The 18,563-nt window shown below is 34.6% G+C and overlaps 1 protein-coding gene across 6 annotated transcripts in view; it reads right to left on the minus strand.

Annotated features, from left to right (window-relative positions):
* The window catches only part of DACH1 (dachshund family transcription factor 1), a 350,977-nt gene that overhangs the window by 116,462 nt on the left and 215,952 nt on the right, over positions 1-18,563 (minus strand). The gene's annotated exons all lie outside the window — the stretch shown is intronic.

Raw genomic sequence — 18,563 nt, forward strand, 5'->3', positions numbered from 1 at the left:
TAGATCTATTAAAAACCTGATTGTAAAAGCTGTACAACGTAGTTTATAATGAAAAATACTCCATTATTGCCATGATTTTCTTTCCCTAGTTACTTCATGAAGACAGTTAAGGCTCAATATAAATTCTAACTCATTAGCTCAATACTGTCTCAATCCCAGTGTAAATTGTTCAGAAGTAGGTAATGAAAATTCAGTCCAAACTCTCCTGCTATCAAACAAGGCAATTTTATGAAACAATGAAAAGAATCAATTATATGAGATACTTTCATTATTTTACAAGAAATTGTTATAACCTTTATGCAGTGTACATAGTTGAGCTGGTTAATATATGACTTGAATCTCGTCACCTCTGATAAGTGAACATGTTTTCTTGTATTTTGAGAATTCAGACACTCTCAAAAAGCATTAATTTACTTTTAAACACACAGTGAAGGAGCTAAATCTTAGCTTGAAAAAATCTTTTTTTTCCTTTTCATTTTATATTCTCTAATTTTCTGCTTTTTACCACTGTGACATACATATTTTACTCCTGAACATACAGCACTATCCCACTGCCTCTCTTTTTTTGCTTATCCCTTCCGAAGGGTTCATAGCAATCCATTGCAGCACTCCAGGTGTGGAAGTCATCCCACCGTGTCTTTATTCTGGCAACTATGTTATAGTTTTCCTGCTGCACAATGACTTCCAGCTCCTCCTGTTTGGTGGCCATGCAGCTTGCATTGCTGTAGATGCAATTCAGCTGGATTATTGATCCCATTGCCTTTCTGGGGTGAGAAGCCTTAATTCCTACACGATCATTCTCAGATGCTTCCACGATTTCTAACACATGGATAATCCTTTTGTCTTTGCCGCCACATGACTCTCCATCCTCTACCTCCAGTGAGGTGGCAGAGTAAAGGACCTTGCTAACCCATTGTTCCCCAAACACTGGTGTGCCTCCTTCAGGCTTATCTCTAGTAAGCTTGACTTCATCCCTTTCTCCCTTCAAATCTAGATTAAAGCTCTTTCAAAAAGCCCTGCTAATTCCTGTTTCCCCTTTGAGACAGGTGTACCCTGTTATGTCATATATATATATATGTCATCTCTATATATAGGAAGAATACAAGTAATACATAAATATATATAAGTAATTATATGAATATTTGTTAATATTATAAGCAAGGAAGTTGTTTGCATTTTATAGGACGGGTCAATTCCCAGTAGTATTTTCCTATTTATCAGCCAGATCTTCTACAGTGCAGTTGATTCCATGTTACATGCTGATGTTCAATATGGAGATGGAGTCAATTCTGCTGTGACCCTTCCTAACCTGGTCACAGAGTTTTGCACTGTCAGTCATAGTTTGTGAATTACAGCTCTGCTTATGTGACTCAGAAATTAGAGCTTTTCTAAATCAGTACCCCCTTCTGCCTCAAAATTACAGTGTCTACTGTTTTAGCATGATATCGAACCCAATAATAAATTGGAAGAGAGAAGACAAGCTTCAGAAAGCGACATATCAAGGCTAACATTTAGCTAGTGACAGTTTCTTTAATACTTGTAGTCTGGAATCATCTGTTAAAATTTATTTACATGGAAAATGATTTATAGACAGAATCCACTCCATAACATTAAAAACACTTTCAAACTGCAGGCTGTTGTGCTCCTCAACACTTTAAGCGAACAGACGTGGATGCAAATAGTCCTGTGTTTTTCTTATGCTAGTTAAGCAGAACACTCTTACTCTTAGAGGAAACAGTTATTTTCATTACTGTCAAAGCAAAATAAGTGTTATTCCTTAGACACTATTCACTGCTTGCACAGCAAAGTGCAAGCTACCAGTTCTGTCACTTTTTACATTTGATTTTGATTTAATGTGTACAGTGGTTTCAAAGAGTATTAAAAATCTGTTGCCTTCTTCCTCTTCACTTGTTGCCCTGCTGGAGGCTTATGTTTTTCCAGTTTCCATCAGTGGTTGTCAAGTCTTTGTAATAGGATTAAAAGCTTGGACACCTGATATCCCTGGGTGCTTCAGTTCACCCTCATAAAAGCTGTTTGCTTTAAATTGAGAGAAAATCAGTTTTTAGTGGCATAATTAATTAAATTATGCAAAGTGTTCCAGATTCAGCATAACACTTTCTGAAGCAGCAATTGGAAGCTCTACATTGCATTCAAACAGCATTTCAATTGATGCTGCACTAGGCTGACCATAGAGTAGCATTTTCAAAGCTTTCAAGCATAAGGGATCCAATTTTGAAATGCAAATGCTTAATGTTGAGTGCTCGAACCCCATACATATGTACTTGAATAGGCAATTTGGTAGCCAACTACGTATTTCATGTGCAATAGCACTAATACAAGCACTCAAAAAATTGAAATGAAGTTCCAAATACAAGTACACATGCTTAAAAACTGGGCTCAGATGATCTAACGTTTACTCATGATGGACAACCCAACGGAACAAAAATGACAATACATTTTCATAATTTAAAAGGCACAGTACAGAATTCATTGCTTTCCTCATCACCAACATTTCAGCACATATTTTCCATAATGTGAGTTACCTTCTCCCATAATCAGCAGTTACACAACAAACCATTATTTGTATACTGAAGTGGGTCTGTAAAAGCCTGATGCCTGGATTATTTGTATTCATTAGTAGCACAATTAGGTAGCTAAGGATGGTAATAATAAATTGAAACAATTCTGGACTGGAAGGTAATGCAGCCAAGAAAAAGAAAATGAAGCAGAAAACCACACTGTACAATGTTGGCCTCACAAACAAATGCTGATCTAAATGTACTAGGTTCATTTTTACAAACACCACTCTTATTTGCAGACTCCTTTTCTCTTCTCGTTCTGTCCCCATTAGGACTCCGTTTGCTTAAATTTCTGTTCCTACAATGTGAGCTGAACAGTTAATTCCTGTGGTAGTCAACAGGGATCCAGCCAACAGGCTCTGTAGGACTGTTGAGCTTACTCTGTGGGAGACAGACCTACCTTTGGTCAGCTGAATCCTAATCTCCTGGTTACACAGACTACAGTAACACTTCTCCCAGACTCAGTTCAATGGCCTAAACACAAAACACCTGAGATGGTCAAAATAATTTGAATCATGTCTTATATGGTTGGTGAGTAAAACACAGCACCTGCAGCTGCAGATCAGGCAGGATACTTGAGGGCATCTAAGCGAGTAGCATAAACACATCTAGGCAACAAAGTCAAACCTTTCTTGATTATAGGTGGGTTTTAGAAATTAAAATTAGGCTATATGCCAGAACCTCAGGTCTTCCCTTTCCTTTCAAGTGAAAAACTTGAATATTTTATGGCATTCCAGAGAACACTTCAAGCCTTTCTTCAGGTAAGCGAACCCCATCCCATGGCTAAGGGATGGTTTCAGGTACTATTACATACACAAGCAATATCACATAGCAAAAACACAAAAGAGAGCATGATTGCCTACTTACAACTCAAACCACAATTTTTTTTTTTTTTTTGAGTGCTACTGATCTTCCTAATCTTTCTGTTATCTTCTGTGTTTCCTGAAACAATTTGTATCTCAGCAACAATTACCAAACAAAGCATCAGTATCAGCTGTGTTGGCTCATTTTTCTGAAGTGGACTATTCACAATCTAGGCTATTTATGTCCACTGGAAAATATGCATAATCAGCATGCTAAAAATTGGTAATCCTAGCCTCCTGACAGTGAGGAAACAGTTTCATAAACGGTTCAAATCAAACCCTGTTGCTTTAGACTTTTAATTGCTATAAATTTGAGATGTGATTTCTGCATAATTTAGTTTCCTAAAAGCAGCTGTAGTATTTACCTGCAATATATGAGTGTTGTGAGACTGTATGAAGGACAGACGTCTAAAGAAAACGGTATTTTTCTAATACTTCTATGTTACTGTTACATCATTAAAGACAAAATAAAAACCCCAACCTTTGCAATATGTAAACTACATCTGTCTAATATTATTGATACTTTAAAAAAATGCATTACTCCCTCTTCTGAGACCACAAAGGGATTAGGAGAGCAAGTACTATGACGTAGGCAAATAGCACATTTCCTAAGATTTTTCTTTTATTGGCTCTACATAAGGATTTTTATTTTCTTTTTTCACCCCTACATGAAATTTTGCATTGTTTGGTCATTTTCTTGTTATATAATCATGCTGTTAAATAGGCCACAAGCAATGTGGCCTCATAATTGAAAGTTTTTATAATTTCCTCTAAAATAGTAGGGTGATGGTTCTGCTATTTGTAGTTCTGCTATTATCACAACAGAGTATATACATGTCTAGCACTGAATTCTTAAAAAAAAAGAAAAGACACTACACTTCAATAATATTTTCCTACAAAAATATATAAAGGAGAAGCCAAAAGAACCTTGGGAATCACGTATGGTTTCTCCTTTGCTGACAGCAGTGGCAATATGAAAAACAGGTTATAGCCTCAATCATGTTGACTGCTTCATTCACTGTCTTAAATTTATTGCATGCTTTTTTTGTGGCAATGGCAAGGAAATCATAACTGCACTTTGCACTGTAAGCCAGATTTGTACCCACTTAATGTACCTCCTTCCATATTTATGTTCCAACAATAAAAACTGTAGTAGAAACTGTTAATTCCAGTAAATAGGATGGAATTCTAAGTGCTGAATATCAGAGTACAGGCTTAATCAGAAAATACTGAATTTATATAAGTTAGTAAGTGAAAGAATTTTTTTACAGTTAAAATGAATCCCATGGAAGATATGTATATTTTATACTAATCCTTCATTATTTCACCAAAAAGATTAACACAAGAAAAGCTTTTTAAAATTCAATTTAATGAATAATGAAACTGTCCACGACAACTGAAAGCTCAGCAACTCAGTTACAGGCTGTGTGACATTTACCTAAAAATAGATTTTCCATTTGTCGCCTTTTACTAAGATCTAACTTGCACTCATTTCATAGATAAAGACCACTTTATTTTTATGGTTATATGATCTTCTAAGATAAGAATGCAATTTAGATATGTAAAAATAAATTAGTGACAAAAAATCAGATGTAGTTGTATGCACTGTATTCAGGAAAATAAAAACTGAACATATATATAAAAACATATATATATAAAATAAAAACATTTTACTGTCAGGAACACCTGTGCAAATACGTTAAATTCAGACCAGAAAGCTAGAAGTACAGTTAGTCCCTTGAGGCAGAGTTTTTTAAATATGAAGACTAATGAGCCTACAGAAGTCAACCAAAATACACAGAAAACTACATTTTCTTTATCTTTCTTTCAACACAATGAACATCACGAAGTATTTAGTGAATATCTTGATTACAGTTTTGCTTTTTTATAAGAATTTCTCATTTAATAGATAATTAATATATTACTATATGCACTCATTGTATGTAATTGTGGATATTAATATTTTCTGTATGCCTAGGGAAGAGGTAAGAGTGAATATGCCTGGTTGAGCAGTATATAACATCATATTTAGAACATTTTCTGGGAAATGTGGTTTTAAGTTTTTTTAGTATAAGAACTTCAGTTTATAAACTTCAGTTTATAAAGAAAGAAGTTATCCTCATTCAATTTGTTGCTCTGTATAATCAGTATAACAGGCTCAGTACTACAGGCTTCATTTTTAGTACAGTGGAAACTAAGACAGATCCAGAAACTTCTCCAAGGGGATAGATGCAAATTTGAGCTTCTGAGTGATTCAGGCCTATAAGCAAGTGTCTGAGTTTTGCAGAAACTACAGGTTTGGATGGGAAGTTGTACTTAATACCTACACTAGTCTGATTCAGACAATTCCTCAGTTGGTGTGGACCCTGATTTCTGATCCTTACTACCTCTAGTCTGAGTTTTACAGCTTCTAATTTGATATTAGCAGTGCTCAAAACCAAAAAAAAAGGCAAACCAAAGCAATATACCATGTATATTGGAACTTGTCTTCCCCTTTTTCTTTATCTTTACTAAAATATTTTCTTAAGTGACGCAAAAAGTTTTTAAAAATAATAATCTAATTATTGACTCTTTAACTCAAGAAGAAAAATCCTGCAGGTTTTCACGACACCTAAGTACGGCTGATAGTTCTGTAATGCTATAAACTAAAGAAACAAAATAGTAGAAAACTCTCAGTAAATATACTGAAGTGAAAACTTAAATTAATAGAGAAACTGCATAAAGCTAGAATCCTAGGTTTCCTAATGTCTTTCGTAAGTAGACACATCCCATTAGTTTGTACACATTTTGCCCCACCTGATTCAGCTTTGTTAAAATATGGAAAAATAAATGATGCAAGTTACATTGGGCTTGAGAACACTGAAATTAAAAGCAAGAAGGCCTCTGTAAACTCATATTCAGTCTATTTAAAAGAAGATGCACCAGGGATGAGAAAGCAAAGCAGGGAGGTTGACATATTACAGGTAATTCTGTGTCTTGATGATTTTTTATTAAATTGCTAAACTAAAAAGGAACGTTTCAATTTCCAGCACAAATGCTGCATGAAGTCTTAACAGTACATGGGCTCTAAAAGGTTGCACACAGAATGCTTTCTTAAACATCATTCTTTGGACTTTTACTCACTGAATTTTTTTAGTCGTTTTCTTAGGAAACAAGGCTGAATTGTCAAAAATCACTCCTTAATAATCAACAGATTAACATCCTGTCTTAAGCAAAGTTGATTGCAAGTCTCATAGCAATTACAACCCTGTGTTCTCTGGGAAAATAACCACAGGTTGGCTGCTTGACACCCCACCAGCTGCAGCAAGTTTCAGGCACTCTCCAGAGCACAAGGCTGTGCTTCCTATTCAGGGAAAAGGAGCTTTGTGTTTGCCCAGATCTTGGCTTGATGTGCAGCATGGGGTTGGGCACAGAGGTTTCCAAATCGATGCTGTGCCTCTTCCACACTATAAAACTTCGGCAGAAAAGTCAGAAGGCTGCACAAGCTGAGAGGCTCACAGAGCCATCTCCTCCTCCTTTGGGAAACAGGTGCTAACTCAAAGCTTTGTAAGGAATTGTCTTACTTTTGAGTTGCCTGTACAGTTTTGATTTAGCTCTCTCATGACCATTCTGATACAGTCTATAATTTTTAGGTCTTATATAGACTTTTTGTAAATTTGCAGCACGTAATAGGCTCACATCTCAAAGGAATTATTACTATTAATATTATTACTATTACTAATACAAATTACCTTTTTCTAGCTTTTAGGTACACAACTTCACCGTTTCAATGTTATTTGAACACACATGCATGTATCTGTGTGTACATTTCTACCTTTACATCACATGCACACACAAACTACACATGTAAATACATAAATGGTACAATAAACTGTGAGCTAGAATCTTACTAAAACCACCTTTTTTCAAACACTTAGATTTTTAAATGGAGAATATATGTCCACCAACTCAAAATCCAGTTATTTACAGCCTAGCAAACAAAATTATACTATAGTTCCTTTCTTCAAGAATAACACATACATTATTACCAAGAATCATTATTACAGCTCAGCCATTACTCAGTACTTCATAATGCTGCAGTAACTTCACTGTGCACTTAATCCTTTAGGTTTTCTTCTATAGTTCCATGTCCCGAGACAGACAATAGCAACATTCTGTTACTTAAAGAAGGAAATTTTACCTAACAGTTTATGGATCCTGAGTCTTGTTTCAGGACTGCTGAAACTGTTTCTGCACATAATTTATTGTTTTCTCAGGATGACAATAAAAAAAATGGCAACTGGTATGACTAGTAGTAACAGTAGTAATAGTAATAATATGTGACAGAGCAGGTGGACACTCCTGGCCTCAAAGGGCTTATAGTGTGAAAATACTGTAAGAAACAGCACATATACACAGACAACAGGCTACAAGGAATTTCCCTCAGTAGGGAAGACCTACATATAAATGCATATCTATTATAACTGCTTCTCATGATTGCTGTTCTTTATGCAAAAAGGATCATTTTCTCTGTGAGATTTAGGCTACTAACATTCTCTGTTTATGTAATGATACCTTATTCTATTCAGAACTGCTGCTGTTTTTTCTGACTGAAGCCTTACAAAAATGATCAATGGTAAAATCTTAACACAAAGGCAGCTAAAAGTATGAAATTGGATTAAGAGGGTAGGAATGTGAAAATGATACATTTTAAACAGTAAATTTCTCAAATATTTCCTTAGATTTTTGCAATTTAGGGGGAGGAGGGTGTAACTACTTCCTAATTAATTTGGGTATTTTTGTTCCCTTTTTAAAATGGAGAGACATCACTATCTTAAAGCTGTTTAACACAACATATTTATTTACTTCCAAAAATGACTGGATCACTGTTACCAACAGCTATGTCTAGTGGAAAAGTTTTTCACCTAATGTGGAAGAGACAAAATAGTCAAGCTAGTGTTTGACACAAAAGCCTACTCATTAAATGATAGCATGTTATGATAATTTCTTCAATATTGGTTTTACAGTTGTCTCCTTTTTTTTTTTTCCTGTAATAGTTCTAGGACAAGGAAGTTCACCTAAGCCATTATATCAAGATTTAGTACTCTGAACTTTACCAGGCCCACATGAATTTTATTCATTGTAGTCATTTTTATGTATTAGCATATCAAACCGATTTGTGAAGAAGGTCCACCCTTCCTAAGTGTACTTTAAACAATACCTTTAATTGTGTTTCTAGTAAGATATTTACATCCAGATCTCATTTAGTAAAAATCAGGATGGTACACTCTTTCAGTGGTCAGAAAAAGACATAAGAACATATCTTACTGTGTTTCCTAGTTCCATTCAACCTTTCTTCACGACCAATAATTCAGCTGGTCAGAGATGAGGGGAGTTACATAGCAGGAGAGACAACAGGTATACGCATAAACAAAAAAGGTACTGTTTCTTTACCCTGCCTTGACTTAATTAGTGACAATATTCTCCAGGTCAGATTTGTGGGTACAAAGTTGACAAAGATAACCTCTGTTCCTGTCTCTTGCCTTCTGAACAAGTTTTGACCAGTGTATAACTGTGGCTATTTTATAATAACAGGTGGGCTAGATGCCTTCTCAGCAACCTGCATTCAGTCCTCTACACACTAAATGGATAAAGATGTTTCTGTGTGTTAAGTCCCTCAGACTTAAGCCCTACAAACAAGATGTTACCATACATTAGCAATTTACACTGATCAACTCAGTACAGAATGTTGACCAGGGCTAGAAGTTTTTCTCATGTTTCAGGAAAAATTATGAAAAAATCTTTTCCAAATTCTAAAATCTTTTTTTTATTATTATTCTGATTTATTTTTTTCTTTAAAATGGAAGTGAACATTTCTTCAAAATCTTTGTTTTTGCAAACTAGCTGTCTCGTGTACAGTCAATATAGATTTCCAACAAAAATAAAAAGCTGCATTTCTCACTTTTAAATCATCCAGACATAAATGCACAGACAAATTGCTAACAGGCAACAATTATCCCAGAAATCAAATCCTAGAAATTAAATTTGGCCTAAAGGCCAGAATAAGTTAGAGCGGTATTGCTAGAAATGGAATTACAAGTAGAAGCACCTGATATTTGGCATCTAACTTTGGCATGCAGCTTACCTGCCCCGCAAGACATAGAATACGTAACTCCACAATTATATTCTAAATCAGGAAAACATCTACAAATAATTGGAAAATCTTCCCCTTTCAAAGACTATGACTGAAATCCCATTTTCACTGAAGTCAGTGAGACTTGATTAAGGCCAAATTTTCATTCTTGTTGCTTTGATGTACCAGTCTGAGCACATCTGAGTGCAAAGATACAAGTCTTAATTCAAAGTGGTGTCTAAGCATGTTAGCTCAAGGGATGTACAAATGCTAAAAACTGGCTAAAAAGTTTATTATCTTGTGGCTAATTTATCAAGGGATAAAATAAGTTACTTAAATATGACATATATGATAACAGAACATTTGTCCTGTTAAGTGATTCACTAAAAAAGGAAATTTAAATATGAAGACTATCCTTAGTTTCCACAGGGATTTCTGTGCAGTCTTCAGGATTGACACTATGTTAAAGTATTAGTACAATTTTTCAAGCAGATTAGCCTGAACAGAGTGCTTTGAAAAATTTAAAAAAGAGAACAGATAGCAAATGTCACTTCCTTAGTAGCTACAAAATGCAAACTCCAAGTGTTTTAACCTAATGAATAAATGAGTTTGTCCTTTATGTATAAAATATAGTTTGTGTTTGTTGCACAAGTTTTTTAATAATAGATGAATTTTAGGTTTGCTTCAACATATTCAATAAAGTGTGATTAATTTGGTTTTTCAAAAATGCAAACTAGACATTACTATATTACTCTGCAAAATGCACAGCTTGCAACATTATTGTCTCTGTGGGATCTTAAATTGAATTGTAAAATGTGTCTTATTTCCAGTTTGATTTATGTAAGAAATTTCAGTGGATAATGCCCTTTTTGAAGTTTCAGTGCTTTCTCCAAAGAAAAAACACATAACTAAAAATCATGACATAGCTTATTATAAATCACAGCAAAGTTTTATCCTTACATATTGTTCCACTTAAAAATCATATACTGATGCCACATATTAGATTCAATTCGGTGAATTAACTTTTTTTAAGTTTTGTATTATGACAGATTATATAACGCATTTTTGACATGTTCTGTGATTTTATTGCGATATTCTAAGTAATTACCAAATCTCTTTTTCTCTAAAAAAGCTTTCCTGTGCCCTGAGAATTAATCTATGATACCATTTAACTTGGCTTTTTGAAGTAAATATCACTAGATAAAAAGCCAGCTGGTTCTGAATAATGGGATACTTGAATGAATGTATTAGTGTTTGAAAATGAGAGTACAAATCTTTTAAAAAGATTAATTTCCATAAGAAAGATAGCTCACAGATCTACAAAAGAATAAATTCAAAACATAATAAACTGGCAGAAAGAGAGGTAGATTAAAGTAAAGGCAGCAGCACCTTGTTATTGCAGCTGTTGTATAGCAATGATTCTGTATCAATTACAACATTTGGTAGGTATGGGCAGCCTCTTCAAAGCCTTCAGTATAAAGCTTGAACCTGGAATACACACTAAACCCTATGTAATAACTTGAGTGATTAATTTTTTTTTCTTAACAGGACATAACTTTTGTTCCTAACAATTGAGCCTCCGGGAAGAGTTGCAAGATGCTTCTGACTTTAATGTGAACAGCTACCATCAGTTTTGTTTTTTATTAAAGATTTGGATATGAATTTATCTTTATCATGGAAAGAGCTTGGCTTTATCACCACACACAAATGCTGACATCAGCATGCAAGCTGACTTTTGTTGTCCTATGGACTTTATTTTCAATATCCTGTTTCAAAATATGTTTCCTTGAATGGGTCTAGGATTCTGTTCACACAATTGCTGCGACTAAATATTAATGAAACGAAGTTTGCTGATGCCACTAAATACTGCAGGTTTGCATAAACAAATTCTAAGACTCAAAGAATTAAATCATATTGAAACAAACTTTAAAGTACGTGAGGTGTTTGTTTGTTTGTTTTCTGATGATGGGATTAATCTAGTTTCCATCAGATCTACATCAAGCTTTTCAGTGGTATGTGTGGAAGACAGATTGCTCTTAGTAACCTATCCTGGGCAATCTAGTGAGTTAGTCAAGAAACACAGTATCCCTGAAGGAGGTTCTAAAGCACTGTATTAGAAAAGTGCAGGGAATTGACCTGCCAAATCCAAAAAACAAACAGCAAGGCTTTCTTCTATGGTAACAGACATGAAGTGCTGAAAATGCTAGTACCAATATAATTTAGACAAAAAAAGTCAGAAGCTCCAAAATAACATTCTTTTCTTGCAAAAGTGATGGAGAGCAGGTTTAGCAGCCTGAGTGTCTGGGCCTTACCAGTGCTGCTGCAACAGAGCAGCCAGTTTCTAAACAAGTCTAGTAGGTATTTGAAAAACAATTGCAGGAATTTTTATCTTAGCCAGACTCAGACTGATTTTCAAGTGATCAGAACCAGGTATTCTAGTGTCATCTTAATGACAAATTTTAATTTCTTCCTCCAAAGCTTAGAAGTATTAAAATCTAATGAAAATATTTGAATATTTAAAGATATTTCTATTTCTCTACTGACTTGTTCTCTGTGGAAACTGAATCATTGCTGTTGTTAAAACCTAGAACAATGAATAATGGCCTGAGGGCAGACATAAAAGATATTTTAGCTTAAAATTTTAGCTTAAAATTTTACTAAGTTATAACAGTGATTACTGAAGACAATTACTGATTACTTAAGGCTATACAGAAACCGTATTATATATACAAATTTACACATTATTATATAGGTATTTAAAAGACAAAATTCAGCATAATTTTTAAAAGTATCCTAACAGAAAAGTTACAAGAAACATTGCAACTTAAATAACATTTGTATCACAAAATATTCCAAACTGGATTGGAGCACCTTATCCCGAACTTCCATCTTGTTCTGGTATTTTTTTCAGTTCACTTCAGCATATTTTGGTTTATATCTCATATTATATATTTATGGCTTTATTAGATATATAATACACTTTTTTCAATATATGTATAATTTCTACATCACTTAAAAAAAAGCATCTCTAATTCTAGTGCTTTCAAAGCACCATATTTCAAAATTTCTTTTGCATTCTATATTTTTTAGTTTTGGCACTTCACTAACAAGTAAAATTAAAGCAGATCCTGAAATGGTGACATTTCACATAAAGTGACTATAATCAGACTGGTGTAGACTACAAGTGAACTGCTTATATGAATGCTATTCAAAATAACAGTTTCAGAATGACAATGAAAGCAAATGTTTAGTATAAGGCTACATGATCAAAGGCAATAATTAGTTAAAGTCAATAATTAGTCCCTCACAGTTGAGCCAAAGTAAGTGGCCATGTTATACGACAGAACCTGTTACCCTAAATTCAGCAATGCCAAGAACACACTGCATGGTCAGCAGAACCCCATAAGGAATAAATTATTAAGTCATGATGACTCCCAGATTTTCTTTGAGATGTTCATTCCTCTTTAGGGATCATTAGAGAAATATTCTCCTGAATATGCAAACACATAGGACAGTTGTGTCTACTAAAATGTCAACTACAGCACGCTTTCTGTACTACGCAATTACATTGCAAGGCACAGAAATGTTTGCTGCCTTGACGGATGAAGATTATGACAAACTTCAGTGATAGAAGAACCAAGTCAAAGGACTAGAATTAGATCTGTGCAACAGCTGCAGTGACTCATTTCAAAGATCATACTTTCCTCCATATTTTAATTTGCTAAGTCAAATAAACTGCCAGACTCCCTTGTACACTTTGAGAAGATTGCAGACCTCCACACAGGAATGAGCTTTCAGCAACTAAGAACAATTTGAACTGAGTAAATGAAAGTAAAAACAAATCAGGGAAGTTTTTCAAGATTAAGGCAAATGCCTATTGCAATGCAACTGAAAGGACTGTAGACATTACAAATAATTCATCTTAGAATTCAGTGACATTTACTATGAAAAGATGTTTCTCTTTAGTCTTTGTTAAAACTGGTTGCAAAATGTTTAAAGCAATTTTCTGAAAGCAATTCCAGATTCTTTTTTAATCATACTACTTCAGGAAAGCTGCTTTTAGTTAAAATACAAAAATCATAGTTACAAGGTTTCTGCAAACATAACTGCCATTCCATTAAGGAAATGGCACAGCAAACAGTAAATAGTGGCCCCAAGGGAAATGTAAGTATTGATTTTATTACTATGTTGGTTGGTTTGTATTTGCAATTGTCAACTCTAATTTTAAGCTATGCATTAAGTATCCTTATAATAGCTTAAGGAAAAGAGCAAATATTAATTAGAACATATTGATAATGTTTTTATAAGTCTTAGATTTAGTGCTTACCAAGCACATATTTTGAAAAAATACAAACCTACTTCTTCCTTGTAAACGTGGCTAATAAATGAATAGGCAGAAACTACAATTACATGGATTATACAACACTTTTGTGTATCAAGGTATCTACTGGAAGCAATTACTTAAAACTAAAATGAAGTGCAGAGATATTTATTATTGCACATGGCTATGTTGTGGCAAATATGCTGAAAGTCACCAATGAAATGCAAAACTATAAATACAGAGATTGATTATGACTTTCATCCCAGCAACTGTTTTTTGATAGTCAGATTCTTATTCACTATTTAGTCTCTGAGTACAGATCTCTGCTATGCTCAGAAACTGCAGAATGGGTTATATCTCCAGGTACTACTAAAGGAACTCATGACCTTTTTTTCCTACTCTTTAATTAATTTAAAACAGTACTCATATAAACGAAACCTACTACACATTATCATTTGTTCCTGATAATATCCACACACCCTTAGCTAGCGGAAAAAGCTCATGAATCACTTTTTTTTCTATTAGTTACTTGAGTCTGAATGCTACTATTTTCCTTTTACAATTCAATATCAAAGGTTTAATGCTGCTTTTTCCAAGTTTCACAATCTTCCTTTATGAAATGAAAAGATGGTAAGTATGCGGTGGTGGTAATTTCAAACAATGCAAGACTGATTGGACAATTCACAGGAAAAGGATTTCCTATCCATATGTACTTTGCATTTCAGTTTACAGTGTGACTTGCACAAAAAGCACACTAGAAGTGCCAGCTGATGTAGCTGACACTTCAGAAAAATCTATTCTTCATAGATTTCTTGTTTAATGTGTCAGATTTCTAAAGGTATCTAAAAACAACTGTTTATGCCATCTACAGCGTTGTCAACTCTTGTAATTTTATCTTCAATCCTGGTATCATTTGTACTTCTTAAAAATCTCTACTACAAATACATGATGATTTCAGCATCTGAATTTAGATTAAAAAAAGAAAAATCCCAGTTTTTCCCACTGGTGTATCGTAATATCCTAAATTAGGTGGGTGTCCCCAAGGCTGAGCATTTACCCTGGGCTTAGCACTGTCATATCAAAACAGTCTGTTGACTAACTTTTATATTTTTGTGAAGCTTTGTTCTAAACCTTAAGAAAGCAGATTACAAGCACAGTAGTGTCAAAATATTAATTTTCGGGCAAATGGCTTGCAACAGTTCTATACCTATCCTGGAATCTACACATACTCTGCAAACATGCTGAAGTCTGAGACAGTTAAGGGGTTTGGACAGGTTTCTCCTATTGTCTTGGCAAATGGCAGAGGAAAGGAAGCTCTTGCTGAATTTTTTCCTGCCCTTACACATACTACCTGTGTCTAACGCACAGGGACAGATTTGTTTCATGGGATGCAGAAAGGGCATATCTGTGGCTCAGTGTGCTCTTCTCTCATACCCAGAGAGGGTCAAGATCAGAAGATACCACCAGTACGTGCGTTCTTCACCAAAGCAGAGCCTCTTGCAGAGCTGGTCTGGGAGCTGAGCAAGAGGAGGCTCTCCATATGTATCCTCTGCAGATTATATAATCTAATAGCCTCTGCAGAAGCCTGAAGGTGAATAAACTGAAGTATGTTATGTTTGGCATGTACCGATGCAGATATCTATACAGATATAGAAAAGGTCAAGGACCACATTTGTTATGCGGGTATTTATACTTTCTTTCCTCCCAGGAGACACCAAGATCTTAGTCTATCAAAGTCTAAATAACACTTATGTGGTGCAGAGTTGATTGTTCGAGGGTCACCTGATAAAACTTCACTATTCATACTAATTACTAAAATCTGTGGCTACTGATTTCACTGAGCTTTCTTTATATTATGCAGCTATATCTTTCCTACCTGATATTTAAAGTAAACATAAAAATAGCCATATAAAATATTACACCTAAATTACAGGGCTTATTTCACAAGTTATACATTTTCTGCCGTAGAGAAAAGGCAGCAATGTGAGTACAGAATGTAGGAAAAATGAAATGCAGACTTCAAATTGTATAAATCAGAGTGCTATGAGCCCTGGTCAAACTACTTTTTCATAGAGAATTTTGTACTTCAAGCAAATGCAATATACTTAATTTCTGAATGTACATACAATAATCAGTACCCATAATGCCTGAACAGGCACTGAAATACTGCTAAAACTGTTTATCTCAATGTTATTTCAATAGCATTTTTTAAAATAAAATACTTCTGTAAATGATGACATACGGTTATTTGAAATTCTTAGTAAAGAAATCTTGTTTCTCTTATCATTGTCTAACAAGACCACAACATTGCATCATTTAACAGGCCTAAGAATACAGGCAACAGAAAGAAAAGACATCTCCTTGAGTACAAACCTCTTTGTGTATTAAGCAAGCAAACCCATGTAACTTCATGTTTAGCAATAATAACTGTATACTCTTCCTCAAAGGAAAATTCATTGTGCCTGTTTCAATTATGTCAGATGCTATTACCAGTATTTACTCTGGTTAAAAATTTGAATTATAGTGGGAGAGCCTGTGATTTCCTTTTTTATGTCAGAATATATATGTATATATATTATATGTATATAAATATATACATGTGTATATATATTATATGTATATAAACTATAACAAGAAGAAAGATAAGTGAATTTCAGTGTTAGCTGAACCCAAGGAAAAAAAAAGAAAGAAACAAACCAGCATTATATCTTAATGCTAAAGTAGCATTAACAAATTCACTGACAATTTTAAATAGGGTTTATTTTTTAAATACTCAGAAATAAAAGTATTTGCTTTAAGAGATATCACTATTAGGTGATGAGGAAATGCATTGCCCTAAAAAGGTTCAAATCTTCCCTTGTACACACCAAAAAAAATTCAGGGGTGATCTGCTGCTCAGAGACACATTCAACCTCTGCTAATACACCTTTCTGCCAATACAAGATACCATCGATGAGTTTGCTATTTTTCTCTCAGGAAAACTGGGTTATATTCCCGGAAGGAGATGAAATTAAAGGGAGTTGGTAATTTTGTGAGGAGGTTAAAGAATTCCAAAATACACACCACTCGACTCATAGGAATTTGGAATGTCTTGAGTAAATAGTTCTAGTTGATGACATTTTCTAAGGCTAAACAAGCTGCTTAGAAAAATGGTTTGTGCTGAGTCTTAAAATCACTGGTAAATCAAACAACATCAAAAGTTCACTACTTGATTAACATAAGGGCCTACAAGGAAGTTTTAAAATAATACAAAACACAATTTCTGCATGTTATCATACAAAACTCTTAATTTTATTTCAGCATGTAAACTGAATACTCTGAACAGAAATGTATGTGAATATGTAGGAATCAGAAGGGTTTGATACACAAACCTCCTGAAAGAAACTCTGAGTTTCTCTTCTGTGAATTGGTTTATCATATCACAGATGGTAGCCCAGGAGGGGAAATGAGTTCTGCAGACTCACCACCCACCGGTAGGGGAAGGGAGGGAGCAGACACTGAGGCCAGTTCTGACCCTGCCCCCTAGAACACTAAACAGAATCGCTTCAAGTCACAATTTCCTTCTTACACTGCTCCCAGGGCAGCATGCAATTATGTACTGCAACTGGCTTAGGGCACGCTGGGTCCACAATTAGTCCCTTGACCTTGCTGAGACTAACTGTGTGAGTAAGGTGAGCATGACATATCTCTCTCTCAAAATTCTCAATTATTTAATGCAACTAATGTAACAGTAATTTCCCTGCATCTTAAAAAAAATTGCTCGTGATAAAAAGGGACTCGCCTATAAACTCAACTAAAAGGTCAAAATGATAGTTTTAATTCAAAGTTTCCATAGCTTTCTCGATAAAATGAATATGAATATAGATTGTCGCTTTATTTCTACTTTCCATTAAAAAGCATAGGATTTTCTTTTACTTTCTGTAATAGGTTTATTAGTTATAGCTCTATTACAACAATAGTCAAGGAAGTTCCATTCATATCATAGACAATTATCTGTGATAAAGCTCATGGCAGAAACTGTAGATGGAATAAATGCTGACATGGGTACATTAATGCACATGCCACTCACATCGTGTCAGGTACAGCTACCCCTTAGGTTTGAAGATACTAATACTCCTTTCAGCACTTTGGCATATCTCAAGTAATTAGAAGCCATCTGCTGAAATCTTCTATGTTCAGTCTCAAACAGCCATCTTGAAATGGTTGAGGCTTTATGTCATGCTGGAGGGCATACCTTTCCCTCCATGCTCAAGCTGAAAGAGGCCTCAGACAGTGACTAAGAATGAGATCATGCAGAGAAAAAAATGCTGCCAGGAGTTTGACCTAGGCTGTCCAATTAATTGTCAGTGAGTTAAAACAATGAAAATTCATTAAACAAATACAAATCCAAACTTCTAAATTAAAGATGAAATGTGGGTCAGTTTGGGACTCAATCGTAAATTTAAGAATCCATAATAGCCAATTAAAATAGAATATCAGGAACAACTGAGGCAGGGAGAGATGGCTCAGTTAACCACAGAGCTAGCAGAATGTGTTTCTACTCATCCTGTAGCCAAGATGCAACATACACCTACTGCATACAACTACAGGACACAGAAGCTGGTATCCATGGATGCAGAGGAAGACTTTTCAGGGCAACATTCAAATACCATGGCAAACCAGAACTCCATGAAAAGTCACTATTTTAA

The sequence above is a fragment of the Myiozetetes cayanensis genome, unplaced genomic scaffold (assembly GCF_022539395.1).
Source record: "Myiozetetes cayanensis isolate MyiCay16 unplaced genomic scaffold, myiCay2020 scf5-8, whole genome shotgun sequence".
NCBI classification, from domain to species: domain Eukaryota; kingdom Metazoa; phylum Chordata; class Aves; order Passeriformes; family Tyrannidae; genus Myiozetetes; species Myiozetetes cayanensis.